Below are 19,304 nucleotides of genomic sequence, written 5' to 3'. Positions count from 1 at the left end.
CCACTGAAACTGTTGCAGGAGAGCAACGGTTTGCCGAGCGATGTTTGGGCGAGCGTTGTCATGGAGAATGTGTACGCCCTTGCCCAACATTCCTCTCCTCCGGTTCTGAAGTGCCCGTTTGAGTTTTTTCAGAGTCTCACAGTACCTGTCAGCGTTAATTGTGGTCCCAGCGATTGCGGTCCGACGACAAGGTGAAAGAAGAGGTTCATAACTTTCTGAACAGCATGGCGGCGAGCTGGTATGACATGGGCATACAAAAACTGCCACAGCGTCTACAAAAATGCATCGACAGAAATGGTGACTATGTCGAAAAATAGCTAAATGTTCAAGCTGAAAACTGATGTAAACCATTGTAGAAATAAACAGATCTATGTACTTATAAAAAAATTGAGACCTTACTTTTGGGATTACCCTCGTAGTACGGTTCCTTCGCCTATTGTATTCTACATTTGTATCTGTACATAGCAAACCCCTGTGAAATGCATGGCTCAAGCTACCTTCTTTTAGTACCACATATTAGGATTTATTTCTGTTCCGATCGCGTATGGAGCGCGGAAAAGATGAGTGCTTAACTGCCTCTGTGCTTGCTGTGACGAATTTCATCTTGTCTTCAGGGCCCGTGTGAGAGCTGCACGCGCACTGGACAATACACCTACATTATTCGCATAGTACCGGTTCTTGGAACTTTGTAAGTAGGCTTTCGTGGCGGTATTAGCGTCTTATCTTCCAGAGACTACCCTTTCAGGTTTCTGAGAGTTCCCTCCTGGGCCAACAAACCTGTGACAGATGGTGTCGCCCTTCTTTGTGCATGCACGCTACCTCCCACTAGTCCTATGTAATACAAACTTCATATACGGATATTCTAAGACGAAAGACACTGCTACCTTGCAAGCAATCTCCTTTGTAGATTGACTGTATTTTCGCGGTATTCTATCAAAGAACTGAAGTATGGTACCTTCCTTGTGAAAGTTTTCTTCCGTGGTAAGTTTTTGTCTGAGCTGTGCTTGGTCTCTAGAATGCTTGAGGCGTGTAGTAGTTGTAAATGGTCGGGTGCGATGATACGACAAACAGTTTTACTATAAATTAATCGAGAGCAGGGCGGGCCACAGCACGTCAAAGGTACACGTGGGCCGGACGTGCGGGTCGCGTGCTGCCCGAGGCTCGGCCTGCCACTCGGCTTTTCTCGGTCGTTTTCGGAGGTACCCGGAACAACGCGGCATTTGATTTAGCACTGCGCTGCGGCGTATTTCTGTGGGCACATTTCTCTTCAGTTCGGCAGAATTGTGGTGACAGTGCTGTTTACCGTTCACTATTTGGTCGTGGTATGAAAGACGTCTACAAGTCAAATGGCTGTTTGCCCGAAAAGAGTCAATCTAGCGATCTGTCACCACAAACCTTTACAACTGAATGAGAATAAAGGAAGAGAAGGATGAGAATTCTCAATATCTATCACGCAGTCGCATAAACAACAGGTACTGCTTATTTCCTGTGAAACGACTTTAAATTGTTTCTGGAAGGTATTGTAAAGAGTTAGTTGACAGTCGTGGAGCACGTGAGAAATTGGTGATATGAATAGTAAAATTATTCCTCTCTCAGTTGGAAAAATTTTCGATGCAAGTGAATGAAGAGTATGGAGACTATACGCTGACGAGTGGAAACATTATGACCACTGCCCACAGCGAGGCTGAATACCTCCTGGCGGTGCTGCGGGCATGTAACGCAGTGAGTATGGAATGTAAGAGGAAGAGAGTCGAATGGGTAATCATTATAGCAAAGGTAAGAGCCGCAGATGTGGAAATCCACTGATATAAGCAGTTGTGACGAAAGGCACGCTGTTGTGGCGCTGCGACTGGAAATGAGAATTTCTGAAACGTCGAAGCTGGTGGCCTGTTGGCATTGAACTTTTTATGTCTCCATGCTCGTCGTCAATATGTGGAGTCTACGAATCCTACGTACCCGGTTCGCTAGATCAAACAATTCAAACAAACCGTGTTAATGAGTCTTAATACAAAATGAAAAGAGACAATACTTAACTTTGATAATTAAGTAGATGTGTCGCAAGCAAAGGGAGACATACGAAACAATCAAGTTTCTTCAGTATAGACAAACCTAAGTCGCTGCTATACAGATCACTAGTCTTGAAGCTACTATTGCATTGGGCCGCGACCAGTCGGGTGCGGCGCCTATGTCCTCTTCACACAGGGGCTGCTGCTGTTGCGTTGTCGTCCTGGAGAGAGGTCGGTGAGCGTGCGATTGGCTGACGTCTTTTCACAGCTCTCTATTGTTCCCGACTGCCGTGCTGGCACTTGACTTCACGCCGTAACGCAACTGTTGCAAGCACCTATGGAAAACAGTTGAAGGTTGGTGGAATAACAAGTAGACCGTATGGTACTGGACGACCACGCCTCATCACAAAACGTAGAGGTCAGAGAATCCCCCACTGTGTCTTCAGATCGGCCACAGATCGCTGCCTAGCCTAGATTACAGAGTTCGAAGCTGATGCTGTCATAAGTATTTCGGAGCACACCTTTCAATAGCCATTACCGAACATGGAGCTCCACATCACGTGACTCTTACGTGTTCCTGTGCTGACCCAACGACTTTGTGATTTATCATTGCAGTGGGCACAGCGTCACGGAGTTTGCACTGTGGATCAATAGAAACGTGTAGCCTAACTCACGAATCGCATTTCTTGCTACGCCAGGTCTATCGTTGGGTCCTTACACGCTGTCATCCAGGCAATTGGCTGCACGAAACATGCACTGAGCCACAGTTAGAGGCAGAATTACGCTGTGCGGTACATTGAGTTGGGCTTCCATGGTCATAGTCGGAGGCATGATTATAGCAGTGGACTATGCAAACATTACTGCGATCCACTTGCATGGCTTCATGCTTTACGTCTGTCCCACGGTGATGACATCTTTGAAGAGGATAATTGTCCCTGCTGCAAGGTAAGAATCATGCTGAAGTGGTTTGAGGGCCATTGTACTGAACTCACATTGATGTCTTGGCCAGAAAATGTGCCTGAGTGTACCCAATGAAACACACGTAGGGGCCAGCTACGTGCTCGTGAACCACCATCCCGTAACTTGTGGGACTTAATTGATCTGGGCATAGACCTCTGATGAGCCGGCCGCGGTGGCCGTGCGGTTCTAGGCGCTCCAGTCCGGAGCCGCGCTGCTGCTACGGTCGCACGTTCGAATCCTGCCTCGGGCATGGGTGTGTGTGATGTCCTTAGGTTAGTTAGGTTTAAGTAGTTCTAAGTTCTAGGGGACTGATGACCACAGCAGTTGAGTCCCATAGTGCTCAGAGCCATTTGAACCATTTTGAAGACCTCTGATGCCCCATACTTTTAGAGTCCTGTCAAGGACCTGAAGAATCCATGACAAGTAGAATTCGTTGGTTGGTTAGTTGGTTGGAGAAAACTAAACAGCGGGGTTATCAGTCCTATCGGATTAGGGAAGGATGGGGAAGGAAGTTGACCGTGCCCTTTCAAAGGAACTGCTGTGCCTTAGAGACTCGCCACTTGCGCTAGTTCCACCAGCACCAAGGGTGGCGCTGAGGATGAAGGTATCTACCTCGCCTCGGCCAACTGCCGGCCGAGTACAATCCGCCAATGACCGGACGTCAACGGACAGACGCCTACTCGGAAGATAGAAGAGCAGCTCTCGCCAATTTGGTTACAGATCATCGTCCAGGGCTGACACAGACAGGGAACATCGTTTAGTGAACTCTTAGAAGTGAACAGACAGTTGTACATTGCATTTCCTATGTGCTGCGAAGTTCACCTACGATTATTTACACTTAGCCATTGAGGGCCTTTCTTGTGTTGTATTACATACAGTGTTACGGACTTCATTATTCAACCAGCCACAAAGATGAGTAAATCTTTGTAATTTATTTCTGTGACTTTGCCCTGTTAGCTGGGCATAGCTGTGTAATAATGACAGCGAGAAATTATTTCAGCGGTGTACTGCACCAGAAGCCGTATCACAAACTCGGCCTAGCATAACAACAGTGGCAACTTGGCCTCCACAGCAGTAGCGACGAGGCCTTTACCAAACTTGCGACGAGGGTTTACCAAAGGAACCATTCCAGCACATGCCTGAGGCGATTTAGGGAAATCGCAGAAAATCTAAATCAGGGTGCGAGTTCAGCTGCTAAGCACTGCGCCACCCCACTCCTTCCCACGCAGAATCGCTGGCAATTGTGTTTGCATAGTGGACCAACACCCTATTAAGCAGGAGGCCATAATGTTTTGCCTCGTCAGAGTATATTACTACAAAGTACGTTGGTTAAGTTAAGGCCCATCCCTGGAACGAATTTTCGATATGCAACCAGATATTATTGAATTTTTAAGGAAAAATTAGACAAGTAAAAGAAAATTAGAACATCCCCAACGGATTACAGACCTGTCATTTTAAGTAGACTTGACTGCACACTGCCCATAGTAAGACAATGCACAGTGAGTAACAATTTACTGATCATTTGATGGGGTTGCAGCTACAAATAAAATGGCATTCCAGAAAGGACAAACTCTCACAAACACAACTCAGTAGCTCACTGGCGTTAAAGAAAACGCGAGGTTTGAAGAATTCGTTGTGATCTTGAAAGAATTACAAGCACAGTTTTCTAAATGCTTTGAGGAGATTGTCAGTCGCACATCTGTTTTCGAGACCCTTTGCCATTTCAATTTAAAGCACCCCTGTGCATGTGCCGATGTAACTGACTGATCTGCAATGAAATTACCATGTTAAAGATAAACCATTTTACGTGAAACCTGTCCAGGACGTCTATATAGCTTTCTTAGGGTAATGTTTCCACATCTCCATAACAAAAATGGTTCAAATGGCTCTGAGCACTATGGGACTCAATTGCTGTGGTCATCAGTCCCCTAGAACTTAGAACTACTTAAACCTAACTAACCTAAGGACATCACACACATCCATGCCCGAGGCAGGATTCGAACCTGCGACCGTAGCAGTCGCACGGTTCCGGACTGCGCGCCTAGAACCGCGAGACCACCGCGGCCGGCTCTCCATAACAAAGTTGCAAAAGTGCTACAATATTTCGTTCACCGGGCGTGATTGAAATAGTTTTTTCGATCAAAAAAGTAAATAAGTCACGATCAAATGGCAGCGTGAAAGCAAAAATGTCTGAAATTGTCTGCAGGTGTCTGTTTGTAACAGATATAAACTGTATTATGTCTGCAGCGCACCAAAATAATTAAATAATTTTGTGACCTGTGCTTCTGAGAAACGTGAAACATAGGACGAAGGGATATGCAGTGCGACTGCATTGCCATCTAATTAGGGTGCACTCGCAGTTTCTCCCTCTTCCCCCACGTTACTCAGATAACTGGCTGTGGCGGTGGAGGAAGTGTGCGGCGATTCTGAGCCCCAGTGTATGGCTCATGAGCAGAATTCTTTGCCACCCCTGGTCTAGAGAGACATACACATTCAGCTATGAGTTATCTTTTCATGACTTAGGTCTAGAATATTTTGTAACCTTGAGTTCAAATGGTTCAAATGGCTCTGAGCACTATGGGACTCAACTTCTGAGGTCATTAGTCCCCTAGAACTTAGAACTACACTCCTGGAAATGGAAAAAAGAACACATTGACACCGGTGTGTCAGACCTACCATACTTGCTCCGGACACTGCGAGAGGGCTGTACAAGCAATGATCACACGCACGGCACAGCGGACACATCAGGAACCGCGGTGTTGGCCGTCGAATGGCGCTAGCTGCGCAGCATTTGTGCACCGCCACCTTCAGTGTCAGCCAGTTTGCCGTGGCATACGGAGCTCCATCGCAGTCTTTAACACTGGTAGCATGCCGCGACAGCGTGGACGTGAACCGTATGTGCAGTTGACGGACTTTGAGCGAGGGCGTATAGTGGGCATGCGGGAGGCCGGGTGGACGTACCGCCGAATTGCTCAACACGTGGGGCGTGAGGTCTCCACAGTACATCGATGTTGTCGCCAGTGGTCGGCGGAAGGTGCACGTGCCCGTCGACCTGGGAACGGACCGCAGCGACGCACGGATGCACGCCAAGACCGTAGGATCCTACGCAGTGCCGTAGGGGACCGCACCGCCACTTCCCAGCAAATTAGGGACACTGTTGCTCCTGGGGTATCGGCGAGGACCATTCGCAACCGTCTCCATGAAGCTGGGCTACGGTCCCGCACACCGTTAGGCCGTCTTCCGCTCACGCCCCAACATCGTGCAGCCCGCCTCCAGTGGTGTCGCGACAGGCGCGAATGGAGGGACGAAGGGAGACGTGTCGTCTTCAGCGATGAGAGTCGCTTCTGCCTTGGTGCCAATGATGGTCGTATGCGTGTTTGGCGCCGTGCAGGTGAGCGCCACAATCAGGACTGCATACGACCGAGGCACACAGGGCCAACACCCGGCATCATGGTGTGGGGAGCGATCTCCTACACTGGCCGTACACCACTCGTGATCGTCGAGGGGACACTGAATAGTGCACGGTACATCCAAACCGTCATCGAACTCATCGTTCTACCATTCCTAGACCGGCAAGGGAACTTGCTGTTCCAACAGGACAATGCACGTCCGCATGTATCCCGTGCCACACAACGTGCTCTAGAAGGTGTAAGTCAACTACCCTGGCCAGCAAGATCTCCGGATCTGTCCCCCATTGAGCATGTTTGGGACTGGATGAAGCGTCGTCTCACGCGGTCTGCACGTCCAGCACGAACGCTGGTCCAACTGAGGCGTCAGGTGGAAATGGCATGGCAAGCCGTTCCACAGGACTACATCCAGCATCTCTACGATCGTCTCCATGGGAGAATAGCAGCCTGCATTGCTGCGAAAGGTGGATATACACTGTACTGGTGCCGACATTGTGCATGCTCTGTTGCCTGTGTCTATGTGCCTGTGGTTCTGTCAGTGTGATCATGTGATGTATCTGACCCCAGGAATGTGTCAATAAAGTTTCCCCTTCCTGGGACAATGAATTCACGGTGTTCTTATTTCAATTTCCAGGAGTGTAGTTAAACCTAACTAACCTAAGGACATCACAAACACCCATGCCCGAGGCAGGATTCGAACCTGCGACCGTAGCGGTCTTGCGGTTCCAGACTGCAGCGCCTTTAACCGCACGGCCACTTCGGCCGGCCTGAGTTCCAATAAGTGACTTCAGTCAAGTGACAGTCATCGAGAAGGTGTTGAGTGCATACTTGTGGGGCAGTGAAAAACGTTTTACGTCATAATTCGTAATGATGAGGGAAGTCAATGAAAAGTAAACAGTTTTTTTTGTCCCATACTGATCTCTCTTCACACTTCGTGTGCGCATGAACACAAACGCCTGTAGGTTAACATTAAAAACAGTCTATTTGCGAGCGAACAGCACTTATTGTGGATGAAGTGGGTGGGGAAGGTAGCCCTTACCGGGAAATCGCTCCAACTGCCATACAGTAACACTGAGAATCGGTTTACCGTCTATCAGTGTAGTGCAGCATGCGGTGGCATAGCTAGATTTTGCTTCTTAGAATTTCCTACGTCTGTTATTCAACTACACTGAAGAGCTAAAGAAACTGGTACACGTGTCTAGTATCGTGCATGCAGAAGTGCTGCAACACGACGTAGCATCGACTCGAAGTAGTGCTGTAGGGAACTACACTATGAATCCTGGAGGGTTGTCCATAAATCCGTAAGAGTGCGAGGGGTTTGAGATCTCTTCTGAACAGCAATTTGCAGAGCATCCCAGAAAAGCTCAAACTGTTCATGCCTGGAGAGTTTGGTAGCCAGCGGTATTGTTTAAACTTAGTAGAATGTTTCTGGAGCCACTCTGTAGCAATTATGGACTCGTGGGATGTCGCATTGTCCTGCTGGAATTGCCCAAGTTCGTCGGAATGCGCAATGGACACGAATGGATGCAGGTGATCAGACAGGATGCTTATGTGCGTGTCACCTGTTAGAGTAGTGTCTAGATGTATCAGGGGTCCCATATCACTCAATTGCACACGCCCCACACCATAACGCAACCTCCACCAGCTTGAACAGACCCTTGCAGACATGCAGGGTCCATGGATTCATGAGCTTGTCCCACCCATACACGTCCATCCACTCGATACAATTTGAAACGAGACTCGTACGACCAGGCAACATGTTTCCAGTCATCAACAGTCCAATGCCAGTGTTGATGGGCCCAGGCAAGGGGTAGAGCTTTGTGTCGTGCAGTCATCAAACGTACACAAGTGGGGCTTCGACTCCGAAAACCTATATCGATGATGTTTCGTTGAATGGTTCGCATGCTGACACTTGTTGATGGTCCAGCATTGAAATCTGTAGCAATTTGCGGAAGGTTTGCATTTCTGTCAAGTTGAACGATTCTCTTCAGTCGTTGTTGGTCCCGTTTTTGCAAGATCTTTTTCCGGCCGCAGCGATGTCGGAGACTGATGTTTTACCGGATTCCTGAGATTCACGGTACACTCGTGAAATCGTCGTACGGAAAAATCCGCACTTCATCATTACATTGGAGATGCTGTGTCCAATCGCTCGTGTGCCGACTATCACACCACTTTCAAACTCTCTTAGATCTTGATAACCGATCTGACAACAGCGCCAGACACTTGTTGTCTTATATAGGTGTTGCCCACCACAGCTCCGTATTCTACGTGTTTGCATATCTCTGCACTTTCTTTGTCGCTTCAATGTGAATGAAGTAATACTATGTTAAGCATGGAAATCTGTAACCAATGTAAGTGTTCTGCACAGAGCGTCAACTTTTCTTTCAAGGTTTTCTGCGGAAGGGTCGCTACAAGAGGGTGGTCACTTGCTGGGAAGTTGCAAAATATGAAACTGTTATTACTGGAGAAATCTCGAAAATCCCAGGAGATAACTCCGGAAATTCTGATAAGCTCTAGGGGACGGTGGGGGTGGGCTGTTCAACTTGCCAGCAGAAAGAAACGTTCTGAGTTACTTTATTCCGAGAGCATGCTGATAAGCAACTCCACAACTGCACAGAATTTTTTTTTTTTTTTTTTTTTTTTTTTGTGAAAACTGTTTGTGAGTCACCCTGGCAACGAACACATTTCTCCCGCCGAGAGAACAGTTTGCTGATACCACCAGTGTAGATTGTTTGACTTTGTTGGTGGAGACACAACTTCAACCCTCCTTGTACCGCTTCATCACTATAGGTGTGAAGTTCTCGAAGGCGCTCTTTAAGTTTTTGGATCAGCTGAAAATCAACCACGGGGAGGATGTTCGATTACTATCAACCAGAGGCGTCGGATTGTTGTAGATGCCACAGCACTCGTGTGCGATCTAGCATCCCATGCTAAAGGAGTGGATTCTCAATGTGTGGACGATATATTCTGCCGTTACAGCACTGTTGCAACAGCACCGAGACACGGTTCCAACTTGCTTCAGCAAAGCAGAAAAGGCGGCTTGGTAATGTGCATGACATGTAATATCTCAACTGATATTGAAAACAGAATAAAAAGTTCAGAGGTATTATACACTCTCGTATACATCACTCTGAGATTCTGCTGGGAAACTATCGGTTGTGGAGTTATCAAGGGAAATGTGAAGAACAGCACTAATCTTTTCTAATGTTCGTTGCTACCTATGACATGCTCGCCACTACATGTCCTTCTGTCTTCTTTGGTATTAAACATTTCTGATTTTAATGTAAGATGTGGTCAGGATTGTTGGGAACCAGGTAAAGGATATTTAATACACTGTTGTCGTCACGTTTGTTATACAGGCTCGTATATGCGGCTTACATATACGCAGGCGATAATCAGGGTTTCTACCCAGGTACAAATATTATAACAATTGGGTGCAGTTTTGCTTGTAATGGTTTCATTACGTTATCTAAATTCGCGGCTGGCTCAAAGATAATCAGATGTAGTATGAAACTAATACTATTATTGCCAGTTAAATTAATACACTCCTGGAAATGGAAAAAAGAACACATTGACACCGGTGTGTCAGACCCACCATACTTGCTCCGGACACTGCGAGAGGGCTGTACAAGCAATGATCACACGCACGGCACAGCGGACACACCAGGAACCGCGGTGTTGGCCGTCGAATGGCGCTAGCTGCGCAGCATTTGTGCACCGCCGCCGTCAGTGTCAGCCAGTTTGCCGTGGCATACGGAGCTCCATCGCAGTCTTTAACACTGGTAGCATGCCGCGACAGCGTGGACGTGAACCGTATGTGCAGTTGACGGACTTTGAGCGAGGGCGTATAGTGGGCATGCGGGAGGCCAGGTGGACGTACCGCCGAATTGCTCAACACGTGGGGCGTGAGGTCTCCACAGTACATCGATGTTGTCGCCAGAGGTCGGCGGAAGGTGCACGTGCCCGTCGACCTGGGACCGGACCGCAGCGACGCACGGATGCACGCCAAGACCGTAGGATCCTACGCAGTGCCGTAGGGGACCGCACCGCCACTTCCCAGCAAATTAGGGACACTGTTGCTCCTGGGGTATCGGCGAGGACCATTCGCAACCGTCTCCATGAAGCTGGGCTACGGTCCCGCACACCGTTAGGCCGTCTTCCGCTCACGCCCCAACATCGTGCAGCCCGCCTCCAGTGGTGTCGCGACAGGCGTGAATGGAGGGACGAATGGAGACGTGTCGTCTTCAGCGATGAGAGTCGCTTCTGCCTTGGTGCCAATGATGGTCGTATGCGTGTTTGGCGCCGTGCAGGTGAGCGCCACAATCAGGACTGCATACGACCGAGGCACACAGGGCCAACACCCGGCATCATGGTGTGGGGAGCGATCTCCTACACTGGCCGTACACCACTCGTGATCGTCGAGGGGACACTGAATAGTGCACGGTACATCCAAACCGTCATCGAACCCATCGTTCTACCATTCCTAGACCGGCAAGGGAACTTGCTGTTCCAACAGGACAATGCACGTCCGCATGTATCCCGTGCCACACAACGTGCTCTAGAAGGTGTAAGTCAACTACCCTGGCCAGCAAGATCTCCGGATCTGTCCCCCATTGAGCATGTTTGGGACTGGATGATGCGTCGTCTCACGCAGTCTGCACGTCCAGCACGAACGCTGGTCCAACTGAGGCGCCAGGTGGAAATGGCATGGCAAGCCGTTCCACAGGACTACATCCAGCATCTCTACGATCGTCTCCATGGGAGAATAGCAGCCTGCATTGCTGCGAAAGGTGGATATACACTGTACTAGTGCCGACATTGTGCATGCTCTGTTGCCTGTGTCTATGTGCCTGTGGTTCTGTCAGTGTGATCATGTGATGTATCTGACCCCAGGAATGTGTCAATAAAGTTTCCCCTTCCTGGGACAATGAATTCACGGTGTTCTTATTTCAATTTCCAGGAGTGTAGTTGGGAAGAGCGGGACGACATAACCACCTACGTAACTTACGGATTTGTACTCACGATAAATAATTTCACTGAAAGTACACTAGCTTCAATGGAGGTTAAGCATTTCCTTGACAGAAATAAATTCAGTTGCAAACTAAAAGATATCGTGAAACAAGCCCAAACCTCGTTGCCTACTGCACTTAAATCCATCCATGCCATTCCTTAAAAATTCTGATAAAATGAACTTTGAATATTGATAACTTTCAAGCAATTGAAAGGCGTCTGTTTTTGCGCGAAGAACTTCTCACACCGCGTAAACGCTCGGTACGGTGTCAGCATCACAGATCCGTAGTTTCCTATCTTTCTGTTAGCGCTGTGTATCTCTGGGTATAGCCTGCCAGATGTGTCTTGACGGGTCGTGTGAGCACTGACTGGAACCGGCGAAAACAATGTGTGTGGTAGGTAGCAGAATTCGTTTTGTGAGGCATGAATCACTTCGATCTGGTTTATGGTGTGATCATTGCTGCCTTGCACATTTGGGCTGGATGTACGTGACATTTCAAATCGTGAAGTTATAGGTTTCTGTCCGCAGTACATTTCGCATCCTAGGTATCTTTTCGCGCTTTCAACTCCTTTAGGACAGGCGGTGATGAATAATCGCTTCTGAATTAGTCATCCGATGTTTCAGATGGCTTTGTTCAATGCTCTTCCAATCATAAGACAATGTTTTTGAAATTAACAAACACGTGCTGTGATTTTCTAGTGTTTGTTGTATCCAGTGGTAATTTAAAGGCACATAATCGACTGAATTGGATGTACGCATGAAATATGTTATCCTGTACATGAATGTTGATCGTTATGTTACGTCTGTGCATGGTTGGTATCTTGCAAATTCGTTATCCTCCTCCCTGGTAACTATTTAATGAATCTTTCCACGTGCTACATACGTCATCATGTGTTCCCTGAAGAACTACATCCTCGAAGCGTACTGCAGCGCATTAATTTTATGTAAGTCCGGAGGGTTCCGTGGGCGTTGTCTCTGAAGGTAAAATCTTCTGGTTTGTTAGATTGCGCCATGTTTCTTCTAGACAACTGACGTTTCGACCGCTCTGCTGGGATCATCTTTAAAATCCTGTGGTGTTTACACTTAGCAAAATCCTGTCAATGACCACTGTCTCTGTATCGTTTGAAACGGAATTTTCCCACACCTTTGCTGAACTTTGGTTAGAAGAGGAATTTTCCCGGCCTTTGTACTATAAAGCGTTACGGGTTAACCAACAATTCTTCTTTCGCATACGAGCGGTATGATTTGCTGTTGTTTGACAGGCAACATTAGAGTGACTTATGAGTTATATGCCAGATGTCTTTAATTTTTTCTACACACTTTATTTGATGATGTCATTTTGCTGTGAATAAATGACAATGTTCTCAAACACAGACCAGTCCTTGTTAGAAGATATATTCAAGCAAAAATTGATATGGTGGATTCAGTGAGACTAGTAAAAAATTTCGTTGCTGTTTATGCATCTATTTTTCACGATTTTTTTTTCCGACAGGATGGTTACTGGTTTGTTAAGAAGGCTGCGACATATGCAGGCAAGTTAATTTTGAAATTTGCAACTAGTTGCCCATTGGCCTTTTTGAGCATACGATGTGGAAGATAATGTTTATCCCACTATCAACTTCTCAGTAAGATTAATCTGTGACAAGGATAACTCTTTTGATCCTCCTGGGAATATACTACATTTGTGTATCAAGGATTTGTCAAGACTGAGGCCCCAGCCCTCAGCAATATTGATTTCATATTTTTCTGTATTGCTATCCATTCTATCTCTACCGTCATATATGTTAGTGTAGAACTTTTACTATCAGCTTCTCGGTGCGCAAAGTTTTTAAAACGTTTGTCATCTGCTAACATGTATAGATCGGTGGTAAATGGTACAGAAGAATATGGGGATTGTTTGGTGTAACAAGGTAATATGGTAAGACATGTGAGAAACAGATTGCAATGTTAAAAAAATTTACGTGACCATGATAAGTGGGAATAAATTGGTTATAATCCCTGATGTGGAATCCATAACGAGTTTTATCACGGTGTGATAAAATGTGAAAAAAGTGAACTCCGTCCGAACGGGCGTCGAAAGGCCCAACGATACCAGTCGACCGCCGTGTCATCCTCAGCCGCTGGGCGTCACCTGATGCGGATATGGAGGTGCATGTGGTCAGCACACCGCTCTCCCGGCCTTGGTAGCTTTCATAGCTAGTAATAAAACGTGAATAAGACCTAACTATAAGGTTTATCTCCCAGTAAAGTTTCTCATGTATTACGACTGTGAATGTTTTCAAATTGCGATGATATTGATATTATTTTAAATAAAATAATTCTGGGTGTCCGGCTGCGTCATTGTACAACAGTAAAGCAGCGAAACTGCCGGCGTTTCTATTGACTTGCGGCCATTCTCTTGAGGTGGGTTAACTGCTGGATACTGATGAATTCGCCTATAATGTGCATTTAGGTTATCTGGCATCTACCGACGTCATATGTCTGGAGTGCCATTCGAGGAGAGGTTGCTATGGACCGGGGTCGCTGTATGGTAGCCTCCTGCCAGTGCTACTCTGGTGACTGATTGGAAGGCGTCTGTGGCAGGTGACTGGTATGCAGTAGTGTACCGCAGGGCTGTTGGCTGTGACACTATAGGAAGTGACTGGTAGGCAAGTCAGAATTGCCGCAAAATAGGAGATCTGTTGAGACCCACTAAGGTCAACTTGGATGGTCTCGACACTACAGGGGTCTTCGAAATTTGGTGTGTGGTGTGAATGCAGCGGAGTTAGACTTGGAGAAACCAGGAGACCCATTAGCAGGCGAATGTCGGAGCATTACCGTTATTTAGCGGAGATCGAGGCACAATGGGAAGTGGGCAACAGTGATTCAAATGGCTCTAAGCACTATGGGTCTTAACACGTGAGGTCATCATTGCCCTAGACTTAGAACTACTTAAACCTAGCTAACCTAAGGACATCAGGCCCGAGGCAGGATTCGAACCTGCGACCATAGAAGCAGCGCACTTCCGGTCTGAAGCGCCTAGAACCGCTCGGCCAGAGCGGCCGGCTTGCAACAGTGAGCAATAGACTACATAAAATGTATTCAGAATTCCATCATAGTCTTGCACATGTACTCTACACTCCGCGAGCATTTAGAAACCTCGTGACTCTTGTGTTTTCCTCTCCAAACTTTTCCATCTGTAGTAATGATCTGTACATCCTCATCTAGCAGAAACCAGATATTGAGAAGTAAGCACCTATGATACGTATAGTATCTTCATATCATTTTAAGTGCAGAATTATAACATCTGTATGTGGCTCTATAAATATGCTTGTGTTCGTGAAATATGGGACCGAGTGTGCAATTTTCTCGGGCATTGTTAGCTTATATGGAGAAAACAAAAATGGTGCGTACGGAGAACGGTTTAACAGCTGTTGAAGAAGTGATGAAGGCTGTGAATTGTATAGTTCAAGGCGGACAGAAGTTCTAGCAGCAGCTAAATGATACAACACTCCTAGACAGACCCTAGCCGGGTTACTTATCTCTGCACTATGAGGTTAAAAAAGCGTGTTTAAATAGTTCAAGACACTTGGTATCACCAAAGGAATTCCAACGTCTTCCAAAAGCAACAACATGTAGGATAACAGCTCACCATGGAAGAAAAGGACAAAGGACACGAATTCTTAATGATAGCCCAGAGAAGCAGGGAATGTGGAAATGGGAAGAAAACAAATTGCCCAAACTGTCAAAATCAAGCACCCAGCAAGGCCATTTATAAAAATATCAGAAGGCAACTTCAGCCTGAGAACAACTTATGAAGGTTCTGCTACTCTTCAGACGACCGACAGTGATCATAATTTATCACCTTGAATTTAATGTTGAAGGTGTGCTCGAAGAGAATGACTATGTCATTGTGTCAGTGGCAACCAAAAGAAAAGAAGTACCATTTCGTAGCGCATATCAATTCAATTAATAAAAATGAAAGCGGTGAAGATGTGACTTATCTACAGAAGTCGTGTATTTTTCACTGCTGTAGTCTGTTGATTCTGTTAACTGTTGCACACTGTGCGTCACGTCAGTGCCCGGGATGCCCAGTAATGGCGGTAGAGCGGGCATTTCGCACCACTTTCCTACCAATTATTCCATTTCTAAAGTCTTTATCAGAACAAAACATGTAAATTAATGAAACTTCCTGGCAGATTAAAACTGTGTGCCTGACCGAGACTCGAACTCGGGACCTTTGCCTTTCGCCGGCAAGTGCTCAACCATCTGAGCTACCGAAGCACGACTCACGTCCGGTCCTCACAGCTTTACTTCTGACAGTATCTCGTCTCCTACCTTCCAAACTTTACAGAAGCTCTCCTGCGAACCATGCAGAACTAGCACTCCTGAAAGAAAGGATACTGCGGAGACATGGCTTAGCCACAGCCTGGGGGATGTCCCGAGGTCCCGAGTTCGAGTCTCGGTCGGGCACACAATTTTAATCTGCCAGAAAGTTTCATATCAGCGCACACTCCGCTGCAGAGTGAAAACCTCATTCTGGAAACATCCCACATTCTGTGGCTAAACCATGTCTCCGCAGTATCCTTTCTTTCAGGAGTGCTAGTTCTGCATGGTTCGCAGGAGACCTTCTGTAAAGTTTGGGAGGTAGGAGACGAGATACTGGCAGAAGTAAAGCTGTGAGGACCGGACGTGAGTCGTGCTTCGGTAGCTCAGATGGCACAGTCTGCCGCCGGCAGTGCTGCGAGGCGGTCACGCGCCAGAGCGCTGCGGGCGAGGCGCGCACGGTGTGTTTGTGTTACTTCGGCCGCTGTAAGTGTCGTTTTCCTTCTAGACCACCATGGCGCACAACTATCGGAAGAAGACATTACGTTTCAACTTTTGTTCCGACTTCGCCCGACCCAAGGCCCTGGAGGTAGAACGATTTATACGCGATGAAGTTAAAATACCACCAACGGATCTAATTGGTATCCACTTGTCCATAGTTAGCAGTACCGTCTACGTCAAAATGATCAACGATGCGGCGTGCGACAAGGTGCTTCAAGAGGCAAAACGTGGACTGCGCTTCTGTCATTCCGACGGCAACGTCGGACCCGTTACCGTCGATCACGCAGGTCTCGGCACACGGACGATAAGGATCTTCGAACTGCCGTTCGAACTACCTGCAGACGTCGTCATCGAGGCGCTCCGTCCCTATGGCAACGTTCTGGAACATGTTGCCGAACGATGGGTCCAATTTCAGACCTATCCAGTTTTAAACGGTGTTAGACAGGTCCGCATCGAGTTGCAGAAACACGTGCCTTCCTATCTACGTATCGGAGGCTGCCGTGCCATTATAATGTACGACGGCCAACCTCGGACCTGTTCCGGTTGCGGGAAAGAAGGTCACCTACGGTCTGAATGCATTCAACGACGTGTCGCGCAGCTCCCGTTGTCGGAAGCGTCCGTCACACCCACGATGACCGCCCTACCGGTCACTTACGCAGCGGCTCTTGCCACGTCTACAGTTTCGTCCAGTCCGTCGCCCGGTCCTTCCGATCGGCACGTCCCACCGTCCCAGTCACCAACGGACGGTGCAGACGTCCCACCTGACAACCTTGCCGCCGAACAGGCTCCCGCACCGGACGCTGAGGAGACCAGTACATCTTCACAACACCTGTTTGACAATTTCATTGTAACCACCGACGCCTTCGAACCAGGTCGACGCTCCTCCTTGCCGTCGTCCGACACTGAGGAACACGTGCGCAAACAACGCTCGCCACGTAGGCGCAAACTCCGTCGCCGTTCACCCACGGGCTCTCAGAGCGTTGCCACCCGCGACGACGAAGACACCCAAGCAGCCGACATTTCCACGCAGAGGTCGGCGGACAACTTTCACGATGAACAAGACGTTTCGCAGGACGGGACCACTATGGAGGTCGCCACGCACAATGTAACGATCGGTGCGCCGGTTGAGACGCCTGTCTCCCCGCCGACAACTCCAGATCTCTCTCACCACGACGCAATTCCCATGGAGATTGGACAGACCCACGGCACAGTAGCATGGGCCGACGACATTGAGGAAGGTACGCCCCCTCCTCCGGATGATTTGCCTCCGCCGGACGAGGCTGCCTGTTAACATCAAAAGCGAGGCATTGCAGCTGATGGGATGGGACTTCCTGTCGGTGCCCTCCTCTTACTTCCCTTGGTGATGGTAGATGCGCGTCCACCACCACTGAAACAAACGTACCGGTTTGCCACACTGAACATCAACATGATCGGCACTGCACCCAAGCTGCAACTCCTATGTGACATGCTTCGGGCCTCTGACGTCGACGTCGCCCTTCTTCAGGAAGTACGCGTTGCCACACTACCACCAGTCTACGGCTACGACTCATACACGTCCACATGTGATCAATCAGGGCGTGGAGTGCCTTTCTACATACGCGAAGGAATCCCACTCACGGACACGACAATCCTTCCCTGTGGAAGAGGCATGGCTGTTACCATCTTCGACACGCGCGTCATCAATATCTACGCTCCGTCCGGCTCCACGAACCGTCGGCAGCGGTCCACTTTCTTCGGACACGACGTGGCGCCCCTGTTTTCTGGGCGCTATGATCGCCTTATCATGGGAGGCGATTTCAACTGTGTCCTCCACCCGCAGGACAAAGTGCCTGGTTATTCGCCATGCCCGGCGCTGCTCACCTTAATCGAAGATTTTCATCTAGTGGACGTTTGGGAGAAAATTCATGGCAATACCCCCGGTTTTACCCATTATACAGCACATTCTGCGAGCAGACTGGACCGGTTTTATGTCTCTGCTCACCTCGGCAATGAAGTCGCCCAAGCTGAACGATGGCCCCTTGCATTTTCGGTCCATTGCGCCGTCATTTGTTCCCGGGCTCTGCCACCTCAGTCAGTGTGGCGCAGCAGAGGTTACTGGAAGCTTAATACCTCCCTCCTTAATGATCCACACTGCCGACAATGTATTGCCACTACATGGGCGTCTTGCGAAAGACGCCTTCCGCAGTACACATCCACGTTCCATTGGTGGCTCAAATGTGCCAAACCTGCGATCAGAAAGGCCTTCATACAATGTGGCAAGGAAGCAGCAACATGGCATCGAGACACCATAAATGTTCACTACGCCGTCCTCCGTGAGCTCGATGCGCTCCCTCCATCACCTGAAACCCACAGGGAACGACAACATACTAAAGCTCGTCTCCTCTCTCTCCAACGTGGACGACTGCATGGTGTTGTGGTGCGTTCCCGACGACAAGACCTCCTCCACGACGAAACCCCATCCACAATCCATGCCGCATCCGACCATAGTCGTCGACGCCGGCTTTTCGTCCCCAACATCACGACCTCCGATGGTGTTCACCACACAACACAGGCGGCAGTCGTGGCTGCCTTTGCTGAACATTATCGCCAATTTTATGATTATGAACCGATGGCGACGCCCATTCCTGATGATCTCCGTCCTTCCCCTGATCGGACCCTCACCGTAGCGGAGTCAACGTCCATGATGTCTGCAATCACCGCAGAAGAGGTGGTAGATGCGATCAACAAAGGGGCCAAGAACAAATCACCCGGACCAGATGGTCTCCCAGTGGAGTTTTACTGGGCGTTCACCACGTTAATGCTTCCTCGCTGGACGGAAATGATTCAGGAACTCTTTACTCCGTCCTTCCCAATTCCACCTGAATTCGTCACTGGCATTCTTCTACCTGTGCCTAAACCGAAGGGAGGGTCTCATGTCTCTGCATATTTCCCCCTTACATTACTGAATGCAGACTATAAAATCTATGCACGCCTCTTAGCAGCGCGCATACGCACCGTCTTACCTACGGTCCTTTCACCGGAGCAGACTGCACGTGGTTGTGGGGCCACCTTACAAACAGCCCTAGGAGAATGCCGTGACCTCATTGCACTGGCGTCGGTTTGTCGCCTTCGTGC

The sequence above is a fragment of the Schistocerca nitens genome, chromosome 7 (genome assembly GCF_023898315.1).
Source record: "Schistocerca nitens isolate TAMUIC-IGC-003100 chromosome 7, iqSchNite1.1, whole genome shotgun sequence".
Taxonomy (NCBI): domain Eukaryota; kingdom Metazoa; phylum Arthropoda; class Insecta; order Orthoptera; family Acrididae; genus Schistocerca; species Schistocerca nitens.
The sequence above is the reverse complement of the archived record's forward strand: the minus strand, read 5'-3'. Positions refer to the sequence as shown.